Source organism: Homalodisca vitripennis, chromosome 4 (assembly GCF_021130785.1).
Source record: "Homalodisca vitripennis isolate AUS2020 chromosome 4, UT_GWSS_2.1, whole genome shotgun sequence".
Classification (NCBI taxonomy): Eukaryota; Metazoa; Arthropoda; class Insecta; order Hemiptera; family Cicadellidae; genus Homalodisca; species Homalodisca vitripennis.
This window is the reverse complement of record NC_060210.1, coordinates 28870699-28877591: the sequence shown is the minus strand read 5'-3', so window position 1 is coordinate 28877591 and position 6893 is coordinate 28870699. Positions and strand designations below refer to the sequence as shown.

Sequence of the window (6893 nt, the reverse complement as noted above, 5' to 3'; positions counted from 1 at the left end):
TATCTTGCGCTAAGATCGGTTTCAAGGTGCATAAATTACTATAGTATTATTGGTAATATAGAAACAATATTTTGTGTTTTTTTATGGAGTTTTGGCATTTTTAATGCTGATTTTTCAAAGTCAGTCAAGCTATGCAAATAAAACAATACAGCCGCGGCTTCGTTTTCCAAAACACGTTTTCATATTTAGCTAAAAGTTATTTAAGCAAAACTATCTACAGAGTGACAGAGCGTAACGATTTAGAAACACCGCAAACGACCAGCGAGGCTCGGGGAGACAATAGAAGTGATGTCGAGCTTAGTTCTGTGGCGGCGGAATCCCCCCGAAGACGTTTCGTCCCGACTGCGTGCATTCAATTACCGCGACTGTTAAACCTCTGTTTGACCCAGTTTCTGTGGCACCCACGTGGGGCGTCGTTATTCTGGTTATATCTTTATATCAACTTTTGTTGTGAAACGATATAGGTAATACATAATAATTGTTTCAAAGTAAATGGATTAAAATGATATTTACACTTGCTACTGTTATTATTAACTGACGTTTTTACTTCAAATATTGGTATAAGTCATCCATTAGGTTACTTTTTATCCGTTATTATATTAACGAATCAGCGTGCAAAGCATGGTTTACTTACAAAGCAAACTCACTGAACAATTTTGAGATAATCTGCTGTGGTTTGCGAAAGAATTAGTGAAAATCAAAGGACGTACTAAACCAATTTGTGTTTCTCTTTCAGATAAACACAAACAATTTCATCAACAAGCTGCCGAATTGGATCAAACATGCTAAAACGCCCAAGGCGCTCAAAACTCGTCATCAGGCGTTTTATGATGTCAACGAGCTTTTGGTATGTAACTGGGAGACCGCCCAATCAGAAGATTGACTACGTCGCTGGAGGTGGGAAAATTGGCGAGTGCATGGGAAATGAATGAAAGCTGAAGTGTGAGTAGGATTTTATGTAGTGGATATGAAAAAAAATTTAGTTATAAAAAACTGACGTTTACTATACATCTAAAACCATGTCTTTGTAATAAAGATTTGATTGATTGATAGATTGATAAATTTTAAATCATCATAAATAGCTTTATTGAATTGATGAAATTTTGTCATATAATAAAGTAGACGAAGCTTGAAACTTAAAATTAGTGTTTAGGTAAGTAATTGTATATTACTATGATATAGCGATAAGGTTTACAGGTGTTTACATTAGTGTACATTTTGAGTAAGTCCAAGTATTTAAGAGTTTATTATACTATCCTTGTGTTTATTGAATATATGTAAGTAACTTATTTAATTAAGTTTAAATTTATTCTCTTAATAAACATTTTTCTATTATGAATTTTGACTTACTACCTTTTTTATTTTTGTTAGTTTGAAGATTGTAATATTTTGTTACTGATTGGTTCTGAAAATTGCTATCGACTCAATAGCTTTATTTAAATACGGATATATACAATATCGGTATAGGGCATATTCACATTTAAAAGTCTGAGTTGCATGACAAATTAAATATTGATGCTTCAGCTTTAGACCAGGTTGATTTTAATCTTAAAACTCAAAGTTAGTTAGACTCACTCTTGAGATTCCACTAACCATTACATAGAGCAGGAGTCGACCTGCATGTAGGTATGAGTAATTATTAAAATAATTAAAGTTAATCTAATTTATATCTCTAGTTATCTTATCTAAGTCAAAACCGTATTCAAACCTTTTAGTAACTGAATATTATTTAACGTTTTGAAAATTACATTACTTGAGTAGCATAAATGTGAACTTGTTTAATATATTATTCAAACAATATTTATTCCAATTGTATTGTCGATTTGTTCATAATCACCCTGCTGTCCCTGCCAAGTTCACGATAAAGAGTGTGTTGTTTAAATAAACAATCTAAAATAAACATATTGATGTAAATACCGTCAATTAATTATATAATATTGAACTCAAAATATCAATAAATTGATCGATGCAACTGCTCTATTGATTATCTTCCTTAAATATAAATTAAAACCACAAAAATTAATCAATATTACTAGTACTTTACGGATTTTTGGATAGTAAGGATTTTCGTTGACACACTACGATTATATTTATAACTAATGAAACATTGACGCGCGTGGTGTACTGTATACGTTGTAGTTCCCTTAGAACATATTACAACCATTGGTCTAGTTTTTGTTTCAATTTACAACTTTGGTGGAGTTTCTTGTAGACGAGACAGAACTTGGCACATTCATAAGGACTTCCAGCTCGGAGGATTCCAGCTCGTCATATTTCAGAAACTGGGTGTTTTGCTCAAGAATTTTCAATATTGAAAATACAACCGTTTTACTATTTCTCTCGTTGAAAGCCATATTAATGGAGTTGATATTGCTTTATTAATAAATAACTATACACTCATGTTGTTCGTTAACTATGTTGCATATTATATATGCTATTATTAACTGTGCTAACTATATTATTTTGAAATCTGTCGTCATGGAAAGCATGTTTCAATTTTCTAAAAATATTTTAAAATAAAATACTATGTAAGAAACGTACATTTAAAGATTTTTTAATAATAACTACTTTTGTTAACAATTTAATACATACCATTATGTTTATTTTTTGCATTTTAAATTGGGAAAGTATTTCGTTTGTAGTGAAATAATATTAAATGTCGACTATTGAATCATTCGTTCTTACTAAAGGGTGGCGCATATGTCAGATTCCCCAGAAGAGAAATTTAAAGGTGTTGAAGGTTAATTGAATAAAACTTGATTTTGTATACAACTACTTAGAACGTAATCACAAATGTTTAGCAATTAAAGGTTTATCGTTATTAACAAGTTCAAATGCATTTATAATTAGGTTTCTGAGTTCGTCATGATTTTGCGGTTTTGAAGCATACACAAGTCTTCTTTATAATACCCCACAGTGATAAATCACGTGGGGTCAGGTCTTTCGAGGGCGCAGGCCAATCGATTGTACTACGGCTACCAATAAATTCATTAAATGTGTTATTTAAACAATCTCGAACTTGGATACCAAAATGTGCTGGGCACCATCTTGTTGCCAGATGAGCGAATGAATATTGAAAACAGGATTGTTTCTGAGCTCGGCAACTACTACTTCTTGCAGCAAACCATAAGTAACTTTGTGATTTAACATTTCCTTGAAGGAAATAAGGACCAATCAGTGCAGTGTTCGAAATACTTCCCCATACCACAATAACTGGCACATTGGGTTCAGCTTGGACTACGTTATGAGGATTTACATCCGACCAGTACACGCCGTTATGCCGATTATTAACGCGTCCATTTAGTTTGAAACGTGCCTCATCACACCACAAAATTGATCGCAAGAAATTTGGATCGGCCTCCGGGCGGATAATTATTGTCTCACAGAATTTCAATCGCCTATCGGAATCATCCTCGTGAAGCGCTTGGAGTAAAGATGGTCGGAATGGCTTAAATTGTAATTGATTTAACATTCTTTGCACGCTTATTCTTGATATTTCTAGTACAGCAGATGCCTTACGAGTCGATTTACCGGGACTGGCTTCAAAAGCTTGAGCAACTATCTGCAGTATTTCTTCGTTACAAATTGATCGTGGACGACCGCACTTAAAAGGGGCATTTAAAACGCTTCCTGTGTTTTCAAATTTCTTATTTAACTTCCGCATATACTGTTGAGTGGGTATCGCGACACTTGAATATTCACCACTAAATTCTTCAATTATTATAGCAGTTTTTGTATTATGCTTGCACCACAACTGAAGGATGTAAACTCGTTGTAGGGTTGTAAATATTTTAAAAACACTCATGAACAAATAACAGATGCAAAGAGCGTCACTTTACACTAGCCACTGGAACAGACAACAATGAACCGTTGCTGCCAACTTAACATTGTTACCAACCTATTGAAACAAAATATTCCAATTTATGGGGAAACTGACATATGCGCCACCCTATATTGCATGATCTGTAGCTTAAACGAGTCAACACTATTTATTGAGACAGTTATAAATTAATTAATGTACACCATTCTTGAAAATATTGAAGGTGGCTATAGGCCTAATTGTACTCGTGGAACTGGGAAAATTTCATTTCAGTTTCTCTGTTTATCTGAATGTTTCGAAAACAAACTGACATATAAATTGGAAATTTTGCTTAAAGCTTTATTTCTACATAAGCAACATCGAGTTAGAAGATGGTACATGTCACTATCAGGTTCGGCTGAGCAGTAGCAAACATTTTTACATTGGTTGTATGGGTTTTATGACCATAATGATAACGAGAATATTATAGAATAAATAAATTTGTACTATCTCATGACATTTATTGGATTGGATTGGAATCTGTATTAAAAGTTAGCTTGATGAGATGAGCTGTAGACTTTTGCAACCTCATTAGAAAATATAATACTTAGACTCTGTTTTATCTGGATTTGATACAGTGCGATCCTAGATAATAATAATAATAATTGAGGGTGTGTCATTACATCAGCTGAGCAAAGACGTTCTCTGTGGTCTAGGGGTAAAGTTACTGCTATCTAACCGACAAAGTCACTGGTTCGAGTCGCGGAAGTTCAATAAATATTTTCAAATGGATTTAGACCGGTTTTCCTTAAAAAGTGTAGTATACCTAAAAAAAATGCCACTGGCGTTGAAGAACACCCTTACAGAAAGAGTGATAGGGGAGAGGAGGCAGGATGACAGAAATACGAAATGATCGTGCTGGAAGAATTTTTCGTCAACAGTAAAGAATATGTTGTGACAATCTGTAAGGTGGTTGAATGCAAGAGCGCTTTCCTTAGTGGCTTGACTACTCTGAGACAGGATCATGTGGTTCAACTGGGCGTCATCACGCAGTACACGTGCCACTGAGGCACTTCCTTTCCTTAGCTTTCCTGTTCAATTAGGTTGATCCTAAGTTAACTCAACACCATCTAAATTATACTTCGAATTGGATAACTTATTTAGAAATGAATGTTTTCGCGTATTTTACGCTGTTTACATAAGAGGACTTAAATTAGTATTGAATAGTTTTACTTGGAAAAGCCTTTGATTTATATTCTTAGATTATTTTTTAAATATCAAAAATCGTGAACTGTGTTGATTTTACTGTACTACTGTACTTACTTACTAACACTTTTCGCACCCGCGCCTTTCCCATGTAGGAAGGCACGTGTACAGTATGTGAGGTCTCAGTGGGAGAATGTTGCCATATTGCCTATCGTAGCGCCTTCGTACATTTATTTGCAGCTAACAACAGTAGACAGAATACACTTAACCGTTTCAGTCCTTAAAGGGTTAAATTTTATAACTTTATTTAGATTATTTTTTTCTGTATTAAAAGTTACTGTGTGTATAAATGCATATTCAAGATATTCAAAGAAATTCAAAGTTTAGCTACTATAATTTCACAAAATTAAAACAATAATTTTTCATAATTGAGTTTTATACATTGTAGTTTATTTCAATACAGTTTCAAATATATTTATTTAAACTAAAACCTCTATCTTTTATAACTTTTATACGCCACTGTCTTAGAAAAGAGGCAGAAAAAATTATTTTTTAGTTATGTTGTTTATATTTGAGAACAAAAAATCTTTTTTAATAATGAATATGTCATCAAAAACGTAAGCGCTATTTTATAAACTTTTCATTTGCGCAGAAAAGTGCATTCATTTGATTAGAACATCTAAAAGTATACAGTTTCTATAAAAAATATGCGTCCATGTGGACAAAGTAGGTTCAAATAAAGCCTGATAATGTTGAGTTTTTGCTCATGTTGTTGTGACGCATACTTCGCGACAGGTAAAGCTCGATAATTATGTCGTTACAGACTTCATTCTATTACTTTACTCTCCTGTGATAATGCGTCTCCTCCCATCTTGAGGAATAAAGTAAAAGAGCACATATTAAAGTACATAAAGCTTTATTAATTAAGTTTTTAAACCCAAAATACAAATATTTTTTAATGTCATACCATTTGTTCTCACTCTGTTATAACTTTGTAATATAATTACCTCAAAGGTGTACCTACATTTCTGATAGAATATGACGCGACAAACAGGAGTTAGGCAACTTATCAGAGCAATTAAATACTTCGCAATAACTCATCATTTCACTTCCAGTGAACGCACATTATAAAAATAGTCAAACTAAAACTTGTTAAAGGATAACCATGTGCCAGGTATACTTTATAGAACTACGGACGCCTTAGAAGCAGTTAACAATGCGAAAACGAGTTTTATTTTTATCCCCCCAGTCACACTTTATTAAGACATCGCGGTTTTCAAGGCGTTATAAAAACTCGGCACGTGTTAAAAAGTATCTAGGTCAGAGCGGGTTAATCGCTCAAGGCTTGCACGCTCGCTGGCTCTGGCGGGTTCTGAGAGGCTTCATCCATTCTCCCCTTCAGCCTCACTCTTACCGCTTAAGTTATAAGGCTAATTGATCAACTCTACAACGTATTCATATTGTTCATATTAATGATACTGTTACAGTTTTATAATTGACTTCTTTGCATAAAAATACCTCTAGAGTCCTTAACTGTAAAGGTGTTATTGTTCTGTTGATTTCCAACAACTTTGAACTTTCACAAATGTATGCATATTATATTCATAAAATAGTAATGTTATGAATTTGCATACATGAAATTTTGGAAGTGGAATTATACATAAATATCTATGCGACATTCACCAGTATAACAATTTACAAGTACAACAGGGTATAGGACATTTGCCAGCGATATTTTTCACAAGAATACATCACTAAGTGTCAAGGATTGGAATCTATTCCCTTCTTCAAGTGTCAAGAACCTTATTAAATCCTTGTACACGATTACTTATTATATTTTTTAGTTTCTATTTCAAGTTTTTATATGCAAGTATAATGCCAAATTTTA

At 33.3% G+C, this 6893-nt stretch overlaps 1 protein-coding gene across 1 annotated transcript in view; it reads left to right on the top strand.

The window, feature by feature from the left end:
• The first annotated feature begins 833 nt into the window (after positions 1 to 833).
• The window catches only part of LOC124359083 (hexosaminidase D-like), a 53788-nt gene continuing 47728 nt past the window's right edge, over positions 834 to 6893 (top strand). Inside the window, exon 1 of the mRNA XM_046811517.1 lies at positions 834 to 942. The gene's annotated coding sequence lies outside the window, so the exon portion shown is untranslated. The remainder of the gene's footprint in view (positions 943 to 6893) is intronic.